The sequence below is a fragment of the Ambystoma mexicanum genome, chromosome 1q, assembly GCF_040938575.1.
Source record: "Ambystoma mexicanum isolate Mex_15411 chromosome 1q, UKY_AmexF1_1, whole genome shotgun sequence".
NCBI classification, from domain to species: Eukaryota; Metazoa; Chordata; class Amphibia; order Caudata; family Ambystomatidae; genus Ambystoma; species Ambystoma mexicanum.
Window position 1 is genome coordinate 840,583,283 of NC_090922.1, and position 23,207 is coordinate 840,606,489.

Below are 23,207 nucleotides of genomic sequence, written 5' to 3' on the forward strand. Positions count from 1 at the left end.
AAAACCTTTCTTCTACCTCAGCGACTGGCTGTTTGGTTCCCTCTGAATACTACAGGACTCCAGCCCCCACGCCTCTCACCCCACCCCCATTTCTCATCACTTGCCTGCATTCCCTGGCACTTACCCTCCACTTAGCACTTGCCTTGCACCTCGCCTCACCCTTTTCCCTGCCCACCTTGGCACTTTGTTTTTACCACAGATCGGCACTTCTCAATCCGCCCCCCTCTTACCTCTTGTTCTACACTTGCACAATCCGAATGCCACAAGGCTTAGTAGGACCGTTATTGCATCTTTCTCCCATGTCCAACCCCCCCCCCCACCCCCATTGTTGTCTTGCGTCACCTTGAATCACCATTTGTTGCATAGGCGCCTTACACATATCCAATAAAATAAATTAAAAACAGAATTGCAGAAACGGCTACCTCCTCCGGCCCCTCAAGGTGCCCTCAGTAGGAGTCGTCCTCCCAGGACCTCAGATGAGGCAGTGGCTCCTGTCGTGAATCCGATGGAGTCCCTCCCTTGTGGCCAGGGGACGGCAGCCACTACCTGATCCTGACCCTGGGGGCGGCTATATGAGGGAGGATCACATGGGGGAGACAACCTCAGAGGAAATATAATGATTTTGGAGTGACGGTGAAAAAGAAATCCAGCCTCTGGGAAGCATATAATGCTATGTTAAGGGGGAAGACAGTGCAAATGGTTCGGCAGCACCTCAAAGGGCGTAGTGGGAGATTGGACCAGTTGGAGCGGGAAGTGGAGGCCACGCATATTAGACAGAATATAGATGAGAGCAGGAGGAAATTGTCCAAAGGTACAGGCTTATATGTTAATGTTAAAGGTATTTATATAGCGCACCGACACAAACTGAGTTGCGGTGTGGTGAAGTGCGTGCGGTTTGCTGTGAGAGAAGTGGTTGTGTGGATTTTTGTGTGAATGAAGTATGCAGAAATTAGAGGTTGTGGTTAGTGGGTTATATGTCTCTTAATCCTTGTAGTTTTGTTTTATGTATCTGGTTATCATATTGGGTAGGTGTACTATTTCTCTTTCTTTCCTGACTGTCTAGTTTCTAGGGCGATGGCATGGCTGGTTCCTAGCTAAGTTATTTGAGCTTAGTACATCCGGTTGGGCGAGCATTATCCCTAGTTTGATGGTGTTGTTATATTATCATTCCCACTGCTCCTTCCTATCTATTTACTGTCAGTGGTTCATTGCTGCCTGTGATTACAAGGTGGGCCAGGTGTTTTTTTTTTTAAACACAATTTATTAAGTTTGCAAAAAACAATAAGAACCGTACATAAAGTATACAATGTCTCACAGTAAAACGTCATAACGTAATTTGCTGAACAATTTAAAAATAACATATCATCAAATTCATCAAAAATAGCTTCATCCTGCGAAACATAATATTCAAACTAACTAGTATACACACAACAGCACAATAGACAGCACAAATGGGAAGAAAAGAATAAATAAATAATTTAAAAAAAAAAACACCCACCCCTTCATCTCCATCTCATTCTCTTACCTCTAAAATGACATATCCACCAGAACAAGTCAATTAAAGCTTGTTTTTCTAAAGCTAATTTTGAAATTGAAATCTTTTCAAAGAACACCTCCAAACTGTTTGTATCAGGAGTAAGATCTTCCCTATATAGTGCCTCATAAAATGTCCTAAAATAATCACAAATCTCTCCATTTCTGTGCAAAGTATTACCCTCCTCTGTCTGAATAGAAGAAACACATTTATCAGATATCATCCCTCTAAGCTTATTAGCTAACAACTTGCCATTTCTGTCCCCAGACTCCCAAAACCGCTGTTTTGAATAAAACATACCTGTACTTGCCAAGTTCTGTACTTGAGTTTCTAGCTCTGCCTCCAACTTTTTCAATTGTACCTTGTTCCGACTCAGATTATCATTACCACATACCTTTTGCATTTCATTAACCTTCATTTCCAAATTTTTAATCACTTCCTGATTTTTCTTTTTCGCATGAGCCGTTCTACTTATCACTTCTCCCCTTAGTACTGCCTTAAAACAATCCCAGACAGATCTGATACCAGCTGAATCATTATTCCCATCAGAATAATGAGCAATAAACTAATTTAAACCCACCGTAATCAGATCATCCTTTAGTGTATTGGCTTGCATTCTCCATCCTCTAGTTTTGTCATTCACAGATTTCAATAGCACCCGCATATCCAATAGAGCATGATCAGAGATACCTCTTTCCAGAATATTCGAGGACATTACTTGATCACTAAGTGTACTACTAATAAAAAAATAATCAATTCTGGAGTACGAATCATGCACAGGTGAATAATACGAATAGTTTTTTTCAGTATGATGCAGTTCTCTCCATATATCGATTAATCCATATTTAAATACAAATGTTCTTAAGTCTTCACTAATCTTTTCACCTTAGTATCTACATTCTGAATTCCGATCAATCTTACTATCCATCACTATATTAAAGTCACCTCCCAAAACAATTGACTCACCTTCCATACCATCCAATAAGGAACCCAAATGACTGAAAAACTATGTATTTGGAGAGCATGGTGCATAAATAGTGCCAACTATCATTTTCCTACAATCATATAGTATGTCAAGCAATAAAATCCGCCCCTCCTCATCCACAACTGAATTCACAATCTTAATCGTTAGACCCCTCCTAATCAAAATACTAACTCCTCTGGACTTTGAATCAAAACTATTTGATATTATCTGAGAATACTTCAAATTCGACAAATATCCTTCACTCTGTTCATTTAAATTTCCTGTAGAAAAATTACATCAGCCTTACTTCTCCACAAGCTTGCCAAAACCTTTCGTCTTTTTACAGCATTACCAATCCCTTTAACATTCCACGAGATGAAAGTCAAGGAAGCCATACCGTTAAACTCTGTGTAAATACATTCATATGACAATCTACATACCCTGAAGGGAGGATCCAAAAAACAAAATCCGACAATGAAGGGAGGGGTACACGGAACAACAAAAGACACATATAAAGACAAAAACATAAAACATGAGCCATGTATAACAAATACAGTCTGATAAACATCAAACATATAATAAGCATCAATATATACAGCAAATACAGTATTCCGAACCATATCCACCAGAAACCTTATGCCCTATATATTAACCAAAATAAATACCACAACCAATGTGTACCCCATACAGCCTATAATCATGTGAAAGCCCCCACCCCCGCATTATAAACCCCAAATTAATCAATTTCAATCTCACACAGCCCTCAAAGCCATATATATGCATTACATTGTCTATATAACAAATTAATTCATCAAACCTATACACTACATTCTCAACATCAATTGCCCTTATAATGACCAATGACAATGAAATAAGCTCCACACAACTCTTCTATCAACCCAGAAACCACATACTATCCCACCAACGTCCCATTCAAATGTTCCACCGAAATATCCATGTTCCAATGCAATATATGCCACAATCGCCACCAGTTAATATCCTCTTCCACACCTAACAAACTGATTCACCTAAATGCCATACAATAAGGTTACCCACATATCCAGCAATACATTTCCTGAAAGTATCCTAGAAGGGTGAGCATTTGGGAAACTTGTCTGGGCCTACACGGCCCGTGAATGGACATATATCTTAGAAGCAACGCCAAAGACAGTCCCAGACAAGTTCTGCAAACCAAGATCTCGCACCTACCATTGTAATGGTCGGTCATTAAGACAAAAACCAAACAACCTAACACAATATCTGAAATATCTAAATCCAGAATAGGCCAATCAAAGTAAAAAAAAATAAAAAAAAAAACAGAGCAGAGAGAGAACTACCTCAACACCAATTCCCCCAACACATCCTCCCTTATACCATGTATAATTCTGCCCATCTATACTACCTAACAGTATCAATCTATCCCTGTATCAATCAGCTGAATGCACCCTATCTCAAAATGTCTCCATACTCCAATAAGTATATGGATTAATGTCATCCACAGTACTGTAACTTTCAATATCTGCCAGATCAGATGTACATTTCAACAATTGAATGCATCATTTCATTACAGCATAACATATAACAAGTCCAGTTGAGAACCGAGTCAGACCTAACATGAGTCACCAAGCAGCTCGAAGCGTCTTCACCCAGTCCCGTAAACGCCAACTTCCTTCATGGAAACTTGGACTGAAATATGACCTGCCACCCGAATCATTGCTTTGCTAATACAGTAAATATTAAATATATGCAATACCCCAGAGCAGCACTAAGGCAATTCAGACAGGACACTGTCAGGATCACACGTTTTGCCACAACAACATGTACTGACAGCGCCAAAACAAATTCAATCCAATCCCCCAGAGCATAACAGGCAATACCACCCTCCAAGTCATATTATTGCCCATTCCCATGGCCAGGACGTACTGTGTCAGCCCAGTGACAGGCATAGAGATGTACTCTGATTCATGCTGGCCCACTGGCGGTCGTGCTGTTAAATATGTACCCAGTTCCATACTGTGCACAGAGACACACCCCGTGCCATGCAGCATGATCCGGGCCCCCATTACTGCACCCATCGCAAGGAGGTTGAGCCAGCTTGCCAGATATCCCATGCTCCTCACCACACCCTCAGAATGACGTGCCAGCCAATTTTGCATTCCATAAAGCCTTCATCTCTCACATTTTTTGTCGGAGTTCAGTGACAGAAATTTGCCATGTACAGCAAATCCATGACATAATTCAGTAAATGTATGGCGCCTGGCATCTGTCCACAATGCAGAATCAGTTTCAAAATGTAACATATGGTGCAAGACACTCTCATACCATCACCATTTGTTGTTAATAGGTTATACCTTGCCTTCTTTCCCGATTGATCTGTGGATGTTTGGTATGATTCAATGTGGTTTATCTTTCAATTGATTAGTGGATATGTTGTATAAGGATATCCGTATATCCTTACCTCTTTTAAGGGTTACGCTTTTAAATAGCACAGTGGTGCGAGAAAGGGCTAAGACAGCACATTGGGACAAGCAGGAGAATGTGTTTGACACTTTGGGGTAAATGTAGCCGTCTACTAGCCTGGCTGGAGAGGAGGGATGAGGAAGCGAGGTGGGTGACAGAAATCAGACTGTCTGGAGTTGACATGGTAAGGGAGAATGAGATAGCTGAGACGTTTGCTGATTACTATGTGGCCCTGTACATGGAGCTGTCTACGGGGGACAGATCTAGGATAACACAATATGTGGGAGAAACTGATCAGACGCAGTAGAATCAGGAATAACGAGAAGGGTTGGAACTTGACCCTAGAAGAGAATCAATCAGTTATTTTGCAGCTCCAGGCAGAAAAATCAGTGGGGCCAAATGGATTCCAGTTAAAGCATTGGAGGCCAGTAGGGCAGGGGCAGGTGGTGGAGATGCAGGCTATGTGTTTGGAGGGTTTTTAAGACGGTATACTGTCGGCAGATCTCCGACAAGCCGCGGTAGTGGTGATACAAACAAAAACAGAGACTTGCAAACCAATGTGGATTATACAGCCTCATATAACTGAACGACGAGGAGGCAAAGATGGTATGCAATGATTATAACGAATACCAAATAACGAATACCATTATAACGAACCTAAAATAATGAAATCCAAAATAACGAATTCGGAAAAAAACAGAAAAAGTGATTGGGGTGGGGGGAAAGTATTAAGAACAACATAAAGGGGGCCCTGATGAGGTGAAACCCCCCAAAAACAACAAAAAAAATAATTTATTTTGGAATTTGTTATTATGGTATTCGTTATTATGGTATTCGTTATTTTGGATTAGTTATAATAATATGTAACCGGCAAAGATCCTCCAAAAAGTACTTGCCAATAAACTGCTGCCATTGATATGCAAATTAATTCATCCGGAACAGAGTGGGTTTGTACCGAGCAGGGCAACCAGGATGAACATCAGATGCTTGCACAATGGTTTGGACATGGTCCCTTCTCTACAGGGCCCACACACAGTGATGGCGATAGATGCAGAGAAAGCAATCAACTCGGTGGCATGGGAGTAACTATAGGCGTTCACTGATACATTTGGACTGGACCTCGGTTTGTTAGATGGGTGCTGTTATAGAAGAATCTGGAGGCAAGAGTAAAAGTGAATGGGTGGACATTCAGTATTGTGCCGCTCCAACGGGTGACCAGGCAAGGATGCCCGCTGTCGCCAGTATCATTTCTGCACCAGGCCTCGGGTCATAGAGGTCTTCTGGGACTTTGTGGTCAGCGGTCTTAGAATCAATTGGGAGAAGTCAGTCTTAATGACGGTTAAGGAAGGGGAGGCCAGCGATCCCTGAGGGGTGCCTCCTCACGATAGAAAAGTGTTCCATTAAGTATCTGGATATCGCAGTAGGATTAGAGGGTGCGCCGTTTTTCAGGAATAACCTAGACCCGGTGCTTGAATGGCTGAGAAGCGATGCTAAGCATTGGGTGACACTGTCGGTATCCTTGGTCAGGAGAGCAAACGTATTCAAGATGATGTCACTGCTGTGGCTTTTATATGTTCTGCAAAACGGCAAGAGTTCCCCCACGGATTTTCAGTACCATAGAGCGGTTGCAGAGGGGGATCATATGGGGAGAGAAGGGACCACGTATAGCTCTGAAAAATTCTGTTGAGAACCATGGGGGATGGGAGGGGCATTGTTTGGAGGTTTCGAATGTGCAGCATTACTATTGGGCTTCCGAGTTGGTGGTGATTAATGAAGGGTTGTTTGGAGGGAGAGGGTGGCCACACAGAGCAGAGAGAGAACTAGGTGGGATGGGTTCTGTTCCCCGCCTGCAGGTGATGTATAACAGTAGGGCGGAGCATGAGAACTGTGGCCAGTGTACTAGATTCCCGAAAGACCATCTTGAGGGTGATGTGGTGGTGACCAAGAAGGAATCCATATGGGGCAATACAGAATTGACAGAAGTTCAAACATTGGATATGCAGCAAAAGTGGCAGGAGAAAGGTGTTACACAAATGGAAGACATTGTGACACAAAAGCAACTCACCCCCTTCCAGTAGTTGCAGCAGCGATATGACCTGGGAGAGGGAGACCGATATACATATATCCGATTGCAGAACGCAATGTCTCGGAAGGGGTGGCACATGTGGGAGATACCGGAAAGATCACCAATGGTAGCCAACCAATGGAGGAGATCAGAGGGAAAGAGATCACACTATCATATACCAGATGCTTAATAGCTTCACCGCCAAACCTCTGACGAAGTTGAGGGATACATGGGAAGGGACTCTGGGTCACTGGATGAAGAAGACTGGATGGAGGCATTGGTGTCACAGAGGGAGGCGAACATAACCTTAAGACTGCGGTTTATACAATATAAGGTGTTGCATAGACTATAATATAGCAGGGACTGCCCGCAACGAATGGGACGGGCAGCTGACCCAACGTGCCTAAAATGTAGTGCGGTAGTGGGCTCCTTTTATCATATGGTTTGAGAATGCCCCACAGTAATGGCCTTGTGGGCTAAGGTTAGAGAAAAGTTGTCAGGGAAGGTCAGGGAAACGATACCAGTTTGCCCTAAGGCGATTCTGCCAAATGTATGGGGAGAAATTAAAGTTAATCACCGTAGTGACTAGAGTACTCCTAGTCCCCTTTCCTCCACCATTGTGGGCGTCCCCCAACAGGGGGATGGTACCTGAACATTTGGCAGTGAAAAATTGAGCTTCCCCATTAACTTTAGTGTAGCGCGCAGCCTACGGCACCTCACTTCAGTCCCCTTTGAACACATCGGAAGCTTAAGATACCTGGCTACACTTATTACCTACCAGCCCATGGCATATAAGCGGGGGAAGGTGGGTTGGACATATGGAGGAAAGGGGACTATGGAATTATGAGTACTCTAGTCACTACGATGAGTAACTTTAATTACTCATACGTCCCGTCCACTTGTGGGTGAGTCCACCGAACAAGACCATAGGGTGGAGCCGCAAAAACCTACCTCATATCTAGGAAGAAGAGAAAAGGTTCTTCAGAACCACCTGACCAAACTCTGCATCGCGTTGGTATCCAGGGAATAGTGCTTACAGAAGGCCGAAGGAGAGGCCCAAGTAGCCGTCTTGCTGATGACATCCCAAGAAGCAGGTCTCTGAAATGCTAAGGCTGTGTCCTTAACTCTGACTGCATGGGCATGTATCCCCTCAGGAACTGGTTCGCCCATGGCTATTTACGACTCTGAAGTGACCCCAACCATCCAACGGGCGATGTAAGCCTTGGAAACCTGAGCGCCGGGGTAGGAGCCCCTTAAAGTGACAAGCAATGCCTCAGACTTCCTGAAGGATTTTGTCCGAGAGAGGTAAAACTTGAGGACCCTCTTGAGATCCAAGGAACGTAGGGCCCCCTCTGCCTCTGCCTGCGGTTTCGGGACGAACACCGCCAGGGAGATTTCCTGATTCAGATGAAATCGAGAGACCACCTTGGGCAAGAGGTTTGAGTGAGTATGCAAGATGACCTTGTCATTGTGAAACGTGGTGAAAGGCTCGCACAAAGACGCCTGCAGCTCACTAACCATGCGCGCGGAGGTTAGAGGTACCAGTAGAACCATCTTTAGCGTTACCATCCGAATGTCCACTGATGCCATGGGCTCGAAGGGTGTTTGCTGCAAAGCTGCAAGAACCACCATGAGGTCCCAGACCGGAAGCAGCCGATGCATTGTGTATAGGCGCTATGTAAATAAACGATCATATCATATCATATGCACCAGACAAAAAACCTTAGACAACGCTTTGAAGTGGGCTGTAACCATCGGGTGGGCCACCAAAAACACATGCTCAGGTGAATAGTAAGCCCTGATGGCCCCAAATAAGTGCAGCAAGTATCCATCTGAACTTCCAACGAGTCAGGCGAGCTGAAAAAGCCAGTAAGTCATCCAGAGGACAGGTGATGGGATCCAGACCCTTGTCACGAGTCCAATGGCAGAACCCAGTCCATTTTCTCTTATACTGGGACAGAGTAGAGGGCTTCCTGGCTTGTTGAATGTTGTCTGGGGTGTTTGTTATCCGACAATTGGGCATGCTGAAGCCTTAGCTGTTCAGGAACCAGGCTGCCAGTGCCAGCATTGCGGGGTCTGGATGTTCCACAGCCACGCCCTGTTGAGGATTGGAAGGTGGATGGGACCCTGGGAGCATCACTGCAGCAGATCCGAAAACCAGGCTCTCGAAGGCCAGTGGGGGGCAATCAGTAGGAAGCTGCAGCCCACCGAAGGCGGCACCTGCTGAGGGTCTGCTGGAGCAGAGAGGGGATCCGGGTGTGGCAGGAAGGCATAACACCTGCTGCCGTGCCAAAAGATCTGGAAGGCATCTCCCAGAGACACCCGACCTGCTCACGAAGCAAACGGCGGGGACTTGAAATTCAGGGGAGATGCGAACAAGTCCAGGTCCGCGAACCCCCAGCGCTGGAACAGGGGCAACAAGGAGTCAGTGTGCAACTCCCAATCGTAGGTGTTGAACCCCAAGTGACTCAGCTGGTCTGCTTCTGCATTGCTGTCCCCCAGGAGGTGGACTGCCGAAATCCAAACCCCTCCGTCAGGGCCCATTTGCAGATTGATACCACCTCCCTTCAGAGGAGCTGGAACGGGTGCCACCCTGCTTGTTCAGGTAAAACATTGTAGTATAATTGTCCTTCTGACCAGAACAGACCTGTCCCCGATGAGGGCCAGAAACGTCTTGAGGGCCAGGCCCACAGCCCTGAATTTGAGCATATTGAATATGCTAGAGGACTTCCGCCATGGACCCTGCGCCATGAATCGCTTAGCCCTCAAGAGTAGACGCCCAGCCCAAAAGAGAGAAGTACAGGGTAGACTCTGGTCAGGTGAAACATTGTCATCCATCAACCACCAGCGAAGATCAGGCAGGGGAAGTGGGGGTATTGGGATGTGGAGCTGGAGGCGCCTCATCTTGAGGCATGCATGCTGTATAGTGAGCATGCAGGAGGCCATCAGCCCCAGAAAATGCTGGAACTTCCATGTCAAGGTGGACGAATAACGGAGAGGAGCCTCTCAGGTGTGGGGGACACCCTCTGAAAGGCCGTGTTCCAACGCATCACTAGGAAGAACAGATCCTGGGAGGGGCACAGCTGTGACTTCCTCTGGTTGAGGGAAAACCCCAGCTGATTAAGAATATCCGCCAATCTCTGGGAGGAGTGTATCACCCCCTCTGGAGACCCCACCCTCACCAGCCAGTCGTCCAGATAGGGGTATAGGTGATGGCCCTCCAAGCGGAGGAGACCCGCCACTGTGTTCATCAACTTTGTGAATACATGAGGAGCCGAGCTCAGGCAGACAGGCATCTCCTTGTACTGGAAGTGGTACGACAAACATGAACTGCAGAAACGTCCGATGCGGCTGGTAGATGGACACATGCAGGTGCGCATCCTTGAGGCCAATGGAATACATTGAGTCCCCTGCACACACAGACTCTGCTTAAGGCATCCGTGCCCCCCCTAGTTGCCTCCACCAAGGAGGCATACAGCATGGAGATAAGCCCTTTTAACACCACGTGCAAATGCAGTATCTTCTCCATTCTGGTGAGCTCACTTTGGATCAGCCACTGCCACTTTTCCGTGGTTAGGACACCATTCAATTGTAAATAGGAGAACACCGATAATGCCACAATGCAAAGTGAAACCTCCAACTCCTGTATGGAGATGAATTTCCCCATCTTCCATAACTGTCCCACACTTGCCAACCTAGCCTCGAACCAACCCTGATATTTCTCTGGGCACTGTATATCATCACTCACCACCAACGCCCAAAGGTGACTGAGCAGGGATGGCCAAGTTGTAAATCCCCTCATTCCGCTGCACCTCCTCCAAATATGCTATATCACCCCCAATATCGGGTGATCCTTGATCCTACACAGTTATCGCTCTTCAGGAACCCTCAATCATTACCCCACCGTCACAGGCTGGTGCTTGTTTCCATCCACCCTCAAATGGGGCACTAACACCCGCAACTGGGCCATCTTATAATATAAGTGAAGAAATCGGGAACCCCATTCTCTACCTTTTCCTTGGGCAGCACCAAGGGGTTGTTGGCAACCTGAGGTTTCTTCCCCTGGCAGAGAAAAGGGAGCATCCGTTTTTTGCATCCGTTAACTATGCTTCTAGCAATAACACTGGGAGCATCTGGAAGAAACAAAGAATCCTAGGGAGAAAAATCATCTTAAGCGCATGGTGCCTTCCCATCCAGGATATAGTCTGTTTCCCCTACACCTGCATATCCCCGTACAATCTCTCCAAAAGCAAGGGGTAGTTAGCCCGGCCCAATTCCCTCACATCCCTAGTAAGCGTTATGCCCAGATAGCTTAACTCGTACAACCTCACTTCCATCCCCAGTCCTCTCAACACCTCTACATCCCTATCTTCATCTACATCGAAATCAATCAGAATGCACATCTTTCTATTCACCTTAAAACCAGAGCAAGAGCCATTGTCTTCTATTATGCTCAGCACCTCCGGTACTGACAAAAGCGGGTCCTCCGCAAATGCAATAAAATATCATCTGCATGTAAACCTAACTTGTATACACGCTCCATAACCCTTAGGCCTTCCACCTCAGGAGCAGTCCTCAATTTTACTGCAAGAGGCCCAAAGGACAACGCGAACAAAAGTGGTGATAGAGGACATCCCTGCCTTGTCCCCGTTCCCACGGATATCTGCTTTGAAAGTCTCCCATTCGCTGTGACTCTCGCCCCCGGCTCTATATACAGCGCTCATATACTATTAACGATCACCTGCCCAAGAACACATTTCTTGAGAACTGGGTAAAGGAAGTCCCAATCCATGCGGTCAAACCTTTTCTTGGCGTCCATGGCCAGCAGCGCAGGATTGCCCCCCTTGACTTAACCATAAGATGCAAAGTCTTCCTCACAGTATCTGCCCCCGGTATCCCCATTCTAATCCCCACTTTATCTGAGTGAATTAACATATGCATTATCCCCTCAAACCGAGATGCCAACATTCTTGTGAATATTTTTGCCTTCACATTGAGGAGTGATATGGGCCTATATGATTTAGTTGAGACTGGTTCCTTGCCTTCCTTCGGAATCACAGTTATCAAGACATGACACAAGGACCTAGCCCCCTGCTCAATACGGACCCGTGGACAATATAACATTGAACAATTTGGACAAATGGGAGACCAGAAAAACAGCTTAGAAAAGCCCATTATAAAACCATCCTGCCCGAGTGCCTTATTTCCTCCAACATCGTACATCGTAAGACTATACCCCAGATCATCCCGGATATCCTCCACCAACCTATCTGCCCGCAAAACCGAGTTGCCAAAAGGGCATCTGCTTTATCGCCATGTTCATAATACTTCTGGCATACGAATTGCAGTTTATAAATAACCTCTGTTTTCAGCTACCCTCTTGCCTCTTCCCTCCTCCAATAACAAACTCTCCTTACAAGCAACACCCTGTATCTTTTTCTCCAACACTTTGATCTCACCTCAAAGTTTATTTTCCAAGAGAGTCCGCCCCCTCTTCTTTGATGCCCCTTCCCTAATCAGGACAAATCTCCAAGTTTCTTTCGCCGCATTCCACACAGTGCAACCATCAACCTCCCCAGTATAATAAATCTCAAAGATGCGATTGGCTCCCTCATTTCCTCGAGAAACAGAGAGTCCATCCATAAAGAATCACTGCTTCTCCACAGCGATTCCGAGACAAAGTCCACCATAGAAAGCATTTGCAGGACAAGGCCGCAGTGTTGAGCGACACAGGTGCGCAGGAGACGCTGGCCGACGAAACGTAGCATGCTTTGCTATGTCCATGCATCCGTGCCTAGAACAACTGAGGCACAGACCCTCTGCACCAAAGCCCTCGCAGAACAAGGCTTCGGCGTTGAACGGCAAAGGGGATGCAGCATAGAAGTTGAGTGCGGACGACTCACCCTCCTGTCTCCGGCCACCAGTTAAGAAGTTGCTTGGAGAGTTAAGTTTGCTTCACTCCATGTAACCCCCCTGATGTGGTGCACCTTCTCACTCGTGCACTCGCATTGTTTCCTCCTGTGACGTTTCCTTGCCACCCCTATCCCCCTGCTCAATACGCACCCTCGCAATCACTGTTCACGTACGCTCACTCGCACCCTAGGCCGCGCGTAGCTCCCTCTCATTTTAGGCTGCTTGCGTTCCCCTTGCAATCCTAGTTAGTGCTCAATCACACGCGATCTTAAGCCATGTGCGTTGCCTCGCAATCCTTGATTGCGTGCGTTTCCTTGCAACTCTAGGCTGTTCTTCTCCACTTGGCCGCGCGCCCTATGCACCCCCTGCAAGCCCTCTCCTTTCCCCTTTCCTAGCCCCCTTCCCCTGACCTATTGTGTACTTTGTGTTTTTGTTCTCCTTGGTTGTTGCATTCTTTTCCACGAGGGTCCCTTGGTAGTTTGTTCTGTCTTTGTGGTGTTTTTTCTATCCATGGTTGCTTGCTTATATCCTACTGCCTGCATCCCTGCTGTTCATAATTTTTTCTACCTTGTTCTCCATGGTTGCTGCATTCTTTTCCCCAGGTTTCCCTTGGCAGTTTGTTCTGCCTTTGGGGTGTTTTACTATCCATGGTTGCTTGCTTACATCGTACTGCCTGCATCCCTGCTGTTCATTCCTTCTTCTAGGTTCCCTGGTCAATTTTTCTGTTCTTGGCGTTTTTGTTTCTCCTTGGTGGTTTGACTACAGTGTATTTCCAGCGTCCCTGCTGTGTCCATTCCTTACTTCGAGGTTCCGTCGGCAACTGACTGTCTATATTTAGCATGAGTTTCGGTCACTGTTCTGTCCGCTGTGTCCCCCCCATCCTAGCGTTTTCCCCCCTCCTGCCGGCTAATTAGATCACCCACTCCCCCTCCCCCTCTCTGTCTCTTCCATATTTTCTAACTGCTTTTCTATCGACTATCCTATCCTTCTCACTAAGTCTGGTAGGAAAAAGTTCAAAAGGGACATTCTTGTTTCCGACCCAGGCCTCCCTATCGCTGATACCAACACCAGTGCTTCCTCCAGAGAGAGCCTTACCAACATCCTCTTTGCTTTTTTCTCTCCATGCCTATGGACCCCCCATATGGTCTCTGTTCTCTCTCCTTTTTCCTATTCACCCATTTGTGGTGGCACCCGATGGGAGGCCCTCCTGGCTCCTTTCCACTCCTCCAAGACCATCATTAATGTTTACCTAAACAGCACTGTCTTGGTCCAAAGCCCGCAGGTCAACCTCTTCAAGCTCCTTCTTTTTGATAGACGCTTCCCGCGCCTTATCAACCTCCTTTCTTCTTCTGCTGACCCCTCTTTCCCCTCTGCCTCATCCATCCTCTGCCACCTCTACGGCTGCCTCTGCTGCTTCTCCAGCCACCCTGTTGCCTCCTTCCTCTGCCACCCCTCTGGCACCCTCCTCCTTCCCGCTCGGCTTCCTTGCCCTCTTCTCCTTCCTCCTCTGGCACCTTTAACACTTCTGCAGCGCGTATCCATGACCTGTATCCCTCCACCGAAATCCGTCAAAGAGGGCAACCTGCTCAACATTGTGACTCCCAACTCTCCCTCAGCTGTCAAACACTCCTCTGACATCTGTCGTCTCCTGGAGGAACTCTATCTGGATGTTCTCGGTCTGACCAAGACGTGGTTCACGGCCAGCTCTGTCACAAGCTTTGATAAACTCCTTCCCGATGGCTACAAGATCCTCTGTGCCCAGAACCAACTGTCCCGATGGGGGTGTAGCCTTGATCTTCCCGGAGTTGATCCCTGCTTCTGTCATTCCTATGCAGGACTACACCTCCTTTAAATGTCTGGTCTGCAAGCCCGCTCTCTCCTGGCGTCTCTCTCACTGTGGCCACTATCTACTGGCAACCCAGTCAGGTAGCCTCCTTTCACTCTGATTTGGCGGGTCTCTCATCCTCGCCTCTAGCTCTCAACTTCTCCTCGGAGACCTCAACATCCACTTGTATGCTTCTTGTCATTCTGCAGGACTCTTTCGCAACCTCTGCGACTCTCTCTCTATTCTTCCCTCTGGCCCGAATCACTCTGCAGGGTACACTCTGGATGTTCTGCTCTCCTTGGACCTCCCCCACTCCAAACCTCTCACCACTCAAATGTTCTGGAGGGATCACTTTTGCCTTAGCTCCCATCTCTCTCTCTCTCTCTCTCCATCCCTCAGGCCAAGTGTTTCAGAGCGCGACAAGGAAGGGGAACAAGGGACAACAAAACAATGATCTTATTAGGCCCAGTGACATTGAGAACGTGCAAGTGCATGGGAGAGGGGAAGGGGAAAAGTGCATGGAAGGGGGAGAGAAGTGGAAAGTGCGGAGCAAAGGAGAAACAGATAAATAATAATAAATAAATAATAAAGGCAACACACAGTGGTAGTGCAGCCAGCAATTGGCAAGTGCTGGGTTTAAGGCAGCAGACAGGGTAGGTCTGATAAGTGCAGGAAGAAAAAGGGGGGGGACTGTATGGGTACAGATACAGACCACAGTGGAAGGGGTGGCCCAGAGGCAGTGCGGGAGGGTGGCAGGGTGAGCAGGTACCTGGGCCAGGAGGACAGAGGATGGCCAGGTGCACAGTACCAAGAGAGAACAGATCAGCAGGGGAGAGGAAGAGTGAAGGCAGAAGCAAAGAGGATGGTCTTGAGGTGCTTCCGGAACCGGAGATGGTTCTCCTCAAGTTTTAGAGTGGCAGGGAGGCTGTTCGAGAGGGAGGCACCAGCCGAAGACAGAGATCTACCCCCAGCTCGTTTCTTTGAAAAGTGACTGACCCTAAGGGAGCTAGAGGTAGAGGAGTGAACAGCTCAAAAGGGGAGGTATTTGCAGAGGGATAGCTGAAGGTATTTTGGACCAAGGCCCCAGAAAGCCTTCGACCCATGAAGCGTGTTTCAGTGGAGGCTTTCAATGCTACTTTCTCTCCTCCTTCTGCACCTTTGGCCAACTCACACCCTTACACAGCCTTTTCCAACCTTCATCTTTCTATCTCTGACACTCTTGATGTACTGGCACCTGTCATGAGGATCCGCTTGAAGCCCAAATCCAAGTGCAACTCCGGGTACGACTCCGACCTTGTCACCCTTAAACGCAAGTGCAGGGTGGCAGAGAGGAAGTGGAGTGCAACAGGTGCACCCTCTGACAAACTGGCCTGCCGCTTGCTCCAAAGGCATTACAGACTCTCTGTCCTTGCCCAGGAAGAGGGCTCACAACCAAGCCCGCGTCTCTGCAGCAACAACACAGCCTAACTCTTCAAAATCTGCAAGGAGCTCGCCAATTCTGCTGCAGTCACTAACTCTCCTGTTCCCTCCCAGGCCCTCTGTATGGCCTTGGCTTCTCATTTCATCACTAAAACTCAGGACATCCTGTCCATCCTCTTTTGCTCTTCTTCCTCCTCCACTCAAGGCCTTCTTGTGGACGCCTCTCCTCCTCCCTTCTCTTCTTTTCCCTTGTTCACCCCTAACAACATTTCTAGTCAAGTCCGATCTATGAAAGTCTCGTCAAAACAGGTTCTTTCCTGTTCGTCCAGAAGTCCACAACCATGTTCCAGCCTATGCCGATTTCTGCAATCATGCTTTCGCCACTGGAATCTTCCCATCCCCCATGAAGTACTTCCTTGTGCACCACCTCTTAAAGAAGCCCTCTCTCGATCCTTCCTCTCTGGCTAACTTTCGCCCGATCCCCATCACTCCTTTCCTGGGCAAACTCTTGGAAAAGCTGGCCATCTCCCAGCTTAACATTCATACTGAATCTGTTGGTTGTCTCCATGACCATCAGTCTGGATTCAGATTGGCCAGAAGCATGGAAACTGCTCTCCCGAACATCCGTGAAGACCTGCTCTCTAACCTTGATTCTAACCTTCCTTCTGTCCTCATTCTCCTCGATCTTTCTTCTGCTTTCGACACGGTGAACCATGCGATTCTGCTCAAGCAATTCCGCGATAACCTGGTTATCACTGATGAGGCTCTGGCCTGCTGATCTCCTTTCTCACTGACCGACCCTCTCAGTCCAATTGGGGTCCTTCCTCTGTTCTATTTCTTTCTCTACCTGTGGTGTTCCCAAGGGTTCTAACCTCTCTCCCTGGCTTTTCAACCAATAACTGGCACTGCTGCTCTCTGCTCCAACTTTCAGTGTTATGGGGACGACACCCAGCTCTCTTTCAGGATCCCCTCGGCCGCCTCTACTCCTTCTCTCATTCCTGACTGTTTGTCTGCAATTCCGGAGTGGTATGCCGCCAATGATCTCTGCCTTGATGCCAGGGAGACGGAGATCCTCTTCATCGTATCACCAGCTCCCCTCCTTTCCTCTCTCTCTGGTGCCCACTCTGGGTCCTCTTCGTGCTCCTACCTGTGAGGCTAAGACCTTGGGGTCATCTTCGACTCCACGCTCTCCTTCTTTCCTCACATCTCTGACGTCTCTAAGAAGTCAAACTATCAGCTACACCTCCTCAGATGTATTTGTCCTTTCCTCACTTTCCCCCAGAAGCTCACTGTCTCCGGAGCTCTGGTCCTCTCAAGGCAGGACTACTGCAACAGCCTCTTTCTATATCTTCCTGCCTCTCCTCTCCGTCCTCTATAACTTATCCAGAACAAGACTGCGAGACTTGTCCTTGGCCTCAAAGCCAGGGATTGTCTCCCACCAGCCCTGAAATCTCTTCATTGGCACATAGTCGCAGCAAGGATCAAATTTAAGACACTCTGCATTGCCCACAAGGCTTTCTGGGGCACTACCTCCAACTCTCTCTTCCCAAGTATCTCGCATCTCGAGCTCTCCACTCATCCACCTCCAACTCTCTAAGGGTCAGTCGCTTTTCCAAGCAGAGAGTTGCGGGCTGATATCTTTCTTCGGCTGGGGCTACCCTCTGGAACAGACTCCCTGCCTCCCTCAAACTTGAGCAATTCCATCTCCGGTTCTGGAAGCAACTCAAGACCTTCTTCTTCGCTTCTGCTTTCTATCTCCCTCTCCCCTGCTGATAACCAGTCTACTCCACGCACTGGTCACCTGGCCACCCTCTGAACTTGGGCCTAGGTCCCTGCCTGTCCAGTTGCACCTCGCACTGTCTCTTGGCTCCCCAATAACTTGTGGTCTGTATCGGTAACCCTACAGTCCTCTGTCTGCACTTATGAGCCACCTGTAGGCTGCACCTTCCATTTACCTGCACTGAGCCACCCTCTGGCTGCACTTTTGATTACCTGCACTTCTCCACCCAACCACTGCACTTCTCCCCTTCCCAGCGCTTCCACGATCTGAATGACACAAGGCCTAGGAAGATCGTTGTTTTGTCCTCCCTCTGTTTTCCCCTCTTTGTCTTGTCGTGCATAGAAACACTTGTGTAGAGGGACGTTCTAAATGTCATATCATAACATTCTGACCATATCATGATCCAACCAACTTAGCCGAACCAGAACGCAGGAACATACTGTGATGACTCTGATCAGGTCATCACTCCTTTCTCAGTGGTGACATCTTCCCCCATGTGGCCAGAGCACGGCAGCCATTATCTGATCCTGACCCTGGGGGTGGCTACATGAGAGAGGATCACATGGGGGGAAGGCAACCCTCAAGGGAGCGACACAACATAATTGGATGAGACATTGTATCCACCTTTTCCTTTAATGGATACCCCCGCCATTCCCCATTCCTTAATGGCATCTTGTCATAACTCCCTTCACCCGCCCATGGACGCTACTAAGGATACCTTCCCATGCCCTGTCATAAGTCACCAAGAACCGACTTCCCTTTCCATGAATGTCAAAGTACTGTGATGAGAAAACTCAGCAGAGTAATGAAGATGGAAAAAGAACATCTTTATGCGCTCTAGTGGTTGCAAGTGCATAATTGGAGCGGGGACATTAAAAACACTGTACTAGCTGACAGGACCGAGAACTTGGCTGTTAGAACCTCGTCCTCTCAGTGCTTTTTTTTTCATTTTGTATTATTGTGTTCAATAGAAAAACCTTTACAATGATTTGAGTAATGCTTTACATGACACATCAATTCATTTGAATACGTATTTAAAATTCAAAATATAAAACAGTACAACTATACCTACAGAACACATTTCCAAAAGGACAATATAAAACTAATATTTAATTTCAAACTAAATTCCTTATATGCTTATACAAATAAGAACTAATATAACATTCCCACATTTCATTTCATTTGATTTATCTCATTCTGCAAAAAAAGTATCCCACTAAACATTAAAACTAGAGCATACTCATCAATTTAACTCGCAGCTGTTCATCAATAACTACTAAGATTCTCGTTAGTTTAATAACTAAGTTAATACTGTTGCCCCACATACATTTCTTCCATAAAGATATTCGAGTTAAGACCGACTGAGTGCAAATGATTCTCAAATATATTAGCACTTAAATCCTCAAAACACTCACAGAACATGTTTTAGGGTTACAACATTTTCAATTTTACAAAAACAACATTTTCCCTGGTGTGTAGAGCTATCTTTCTTGCTTTTTTCCCCAATGTTGTACACAATCATTAGTGGGAAATGTATTCAATTTATAACGCAGGTATAGTTTTCGAGCCAACACACACGGAAATTGCAATATATACTTTGGGCGATCTCCCCATTTCCTCCTAAAATTAGCAAATTCTGAGAAGGGTTTATAACTGCCAATTCGATCTGACTGCATGCACCAATAAAACAATTGAAATTTCTGTTTGCAACAAGGCAAACCTGTAACAAACTCATCCTTTAATACAATCATATCTAATATAGTATTCATTTTGGTCACAAATCCGGACAAGGATGGCAACGACCCTGCCACAATCATACATTTGAGATCTTCATAAAGTGAATTCCTTGGTGGAGATAACATTTTAGCATACTTGTTCAATAACCGCCAGTGCCATTAGGCTGACAACGGTAAGAAACCTAATTTGTGGGGTATTATATCATTAGGAATTGAATGAGCCAAGCCCAACACTTATTTCCACATTTTTCCTTGCACTATATCCAGAATGTCATCAATCTCAATAGTACAAATATCTAAGATGTACAAAATCAAAGGTTTGATTTTAAGCAAATAAAATTGAATGATAGGCAATAGTGAAAAATTACAATATTTACGAAATAGAATGCTCATTTGAGCTGTCAAAAGGTTTGAGCTTATCGTTCAACAACTCCTTCCACCAGATCTTAGAATATTGATCAGATAAGGTGTATCCCGAATACCTAACAGTTTTCACAATCTCAAGACTTACATTTGCTAATGACCACCGAAATTTTGACACCTTTTTTTCCCATATGAAAAAGTAATTTGCGGTTTTGCTTGGTTAACGGTTAAGTTATGTGATTCTGCAAAATCCGCAAAGAGATTCAGTTTAGTCTGAATCCCATACAGAGTTTTATCAAATAATAGGAGCTCCTCCGCAAACCCAATCCAGTTCAATTTAAGATGGCCCAATTGGACCGGAAAGATAATTGCATCTTTCCAACATTTTTCAAGATCCGAAATGTATAAATTAAAAAGCACTGCTGCCAAAGAACAGCCTTGTTTAAGCCCTACTGCTGTCAAGATTTGGAACAAGTTACTTACCTGTAACTGTTGTTCTCCAGCATGGGTCTGGCATGGATTCACATGCTCATGAATATTCCCCGTCGTCAGGCTGGGAATCCTCGGTAAAGAAAAAACCAGTATCAGTTTCGTTTCTGATCTGTCTTTCGTAGTAATAACCAATCACTGGTCTCTGCGTCATACTGACCACAGCCAATGACTGCCCTCTACCTAAGCACCGCCTCCGGCAGCCATCTTCAGATTTGGAAGCACGTGAAGTGGCAGTATGACCAAGTGAAGAGCCGCAGAGGGGTAGGCGGGAGGGTTCGCATGTGAATCCATGCCAGACCCATGCTGGAGAACAACAGTTACAGGTAAGTAACTTGTTCCTTCTCCAGCATGGGGTCTGGCATGGATTCACATGCTCATGAATAAAGAATGCATAGCAGTACACACATGCACAACCATGGGAGGTGGCAAAGGCTCAACATTAAGCATTGCATCAAACTCAACATTAAGCATCTTACCTCCTCACCAGGCTCACCTCAGGCGAACAGGTTGCGCAGCACTGCCTGGCCGACCCTGGACTCCTCCCTGGAATCCCTATCGACGCAGTAGAACTTCATGAAGGTGTGCGTCGACCTCCACGTAGCAGCCCTGCATATGTCCAGCAGGGGCACACCAGAAAGGAACGCCGTGGTAGCTGCGATCGCTCTGGTGGAATGGGCTCTCGGACGACCGGGCAGCGGTCGGTTTGCCAACCGATGACAGTGCATGATACAGCCGGAGAGCCATCTGGAAATGGAAGCCTTCGAGAGAGCCTTCCCCTGATTGACAGGTCCAAAGTTCACAAAGAGTTGGGACGTCTTCCGAAAACACTTCGTGCGGTCCACGTAGAACTTCAGCGCTCTAGCCACATCCAGCGAGTGCAAAGTCCTCTCAGCCGGCGACGAAGGCGACGGGAAGAATACAGGCAACACCAAGGGTTCGTTGAGATGGAAGTCCGACAGTACCTTGGGCATGAAGGAGGGGTGCGTCCTGAGCACTACCCTCGTGTCGTGAAAAGTCAAGTACGGGGCCTTGCAGGAAAGGGCCTGGATCTCTCCCACCCGTCGTGCGGAGGTGATGGCCACAAGAAACGCTGTTTTCCACGACAGAAACTTCAACGGGGCCGAGTGCAGAGGCTCGAACGGAGGTCCCACGAGCTTGGTCAGCACCACGTTGAGCTCCCACGCCGGGGCCGGAGCCTTCACCGGCGGGAACGATCTGAACAGTCCCTTCATGAACTCTTTCACCAGACGATGAGACCACAAGGACGTCCGTCCCGTGGTTCTGGTGTATCGGGAGATCGCAGCAAGATGAATCTTGATGGACGCGTGTGCCAGTCCAGCTTTAGCCAGCGTCAGCAGGTACGGCAGAACTTGGGGAGCCGTAATCCGTAGAGGGTTAATCTTCTGTGCGTGGCACCAGACAGAGAACCTCTTCCATTTGTGTCCGTAGCATTTAAGAGTCGAGGACGCCCTGGCCTTTGCAAGAACCTCTCTGCAGTCGGCCGGTATGTCGTATCCTCCAAACTCTAGCGCTGCAGGAGCCAGGCCTGCAAGTTCAGCGATTTCGGGTCGTGGTGGAGGATGGCACCTCCTTCCCTGGAGAGCAGTCCACCGGCAGCTTGATTGGCGGGGACGCTGACAAGTCCAGAAGGTCCGGGAACCATATCTGCCTCGGCCACGCAGGTGCGACGAGGATCATCCTGCACCGTGACCTCTTGAGCTGGTTGACGAGCCGGATTAGCAGTGGCAAAGGAGGGAACGCGTAGAGGAACAGGCCCTCCCAGGGGAACGAGAAAGCTTCGCCCATGCTCCTCACCTGGGGAAACCTGCTGGCGAACCTCCGGCACTTGGAGTTCGTCGCCGTCGCGAACAGGTCGATCTGGGGTGTGCCCCACCGTCGGAAGAGGCGATCCACTAGATCCTGCCGTAGTTCCCACTCGTGGCACGAGCGCAGCTCCCTGCTGAGTGAGTCGGCGATGGTGTTTCTTATCCCTGCCAGATGAAACGGCACCAGAAACATCCCTTGGGCGACTGCCCAATGCCACAGGTCCTGCGCCTCCTTGGACAGTGCTGGGGGACCTGGTTCCGCCCTGTTTTCTGATGTAAAACATGGTGGTGGTCTTGTCGGTGAAGATCCTCACCACCTTGCCCTTGAGGGACGGAAGGAAGGACCTGAGGGCCCAAAACACTGCACGGAGCTCCAGGACGTTGATATGTAAGGATTTCTCCGTCGGGAGCCAAAGGCCTCTTGCGTGCAGATTTTCGGTGTGCGCTCCCCACCCTTCCAGGGAGGCATCCGTGGTCACTGTCTCCTGGTGGGCTGGGGTCTGGAAGTCCATGCCCGCCGTCGGATGCGCGCGGGTGCCCCACCACTGGATCGCTCGTCGGAAACTCTCGTCGAGAGCGATCCTTTCCTCGAAGCTGCCCGTCGTTTGGATCCAGCGCGCGTCCAGGAACTCCTGCAACGGGCGCATCCGGAGCCTGCACATGGGAATGAGGTAGATGCAGGAAGACATCATTCCGAGGAGGGACTTGATGGACCTCACCTTGGCCGCGTCGGCCACCAACATCCGCTGCACCTTGCCCAGGATGGTCCTGGTCCTCTCCTCCGACGGGGAGGCCAGAAGGGACACTGTGTTGAGCCTCGCTCCCAGAAA

The 23,207-nt window shown here is 47.7% G+C and overlaps 1 protein-coding gene across 1 annotated transcript in view; it reads right to left on the reverse strand.

Annotated features, from left to right (window-relative positions):
- TDRD5 (tudor domain containing 5) overlaps positions 1-23,207 on the reverse strand; it is a 2,293,977-nt gene that overhangs the window by 416,373 nt on the left and 1,854,397 nt on the right. The gene's annotated exons all lie outside the window — the stretch shown is intronic.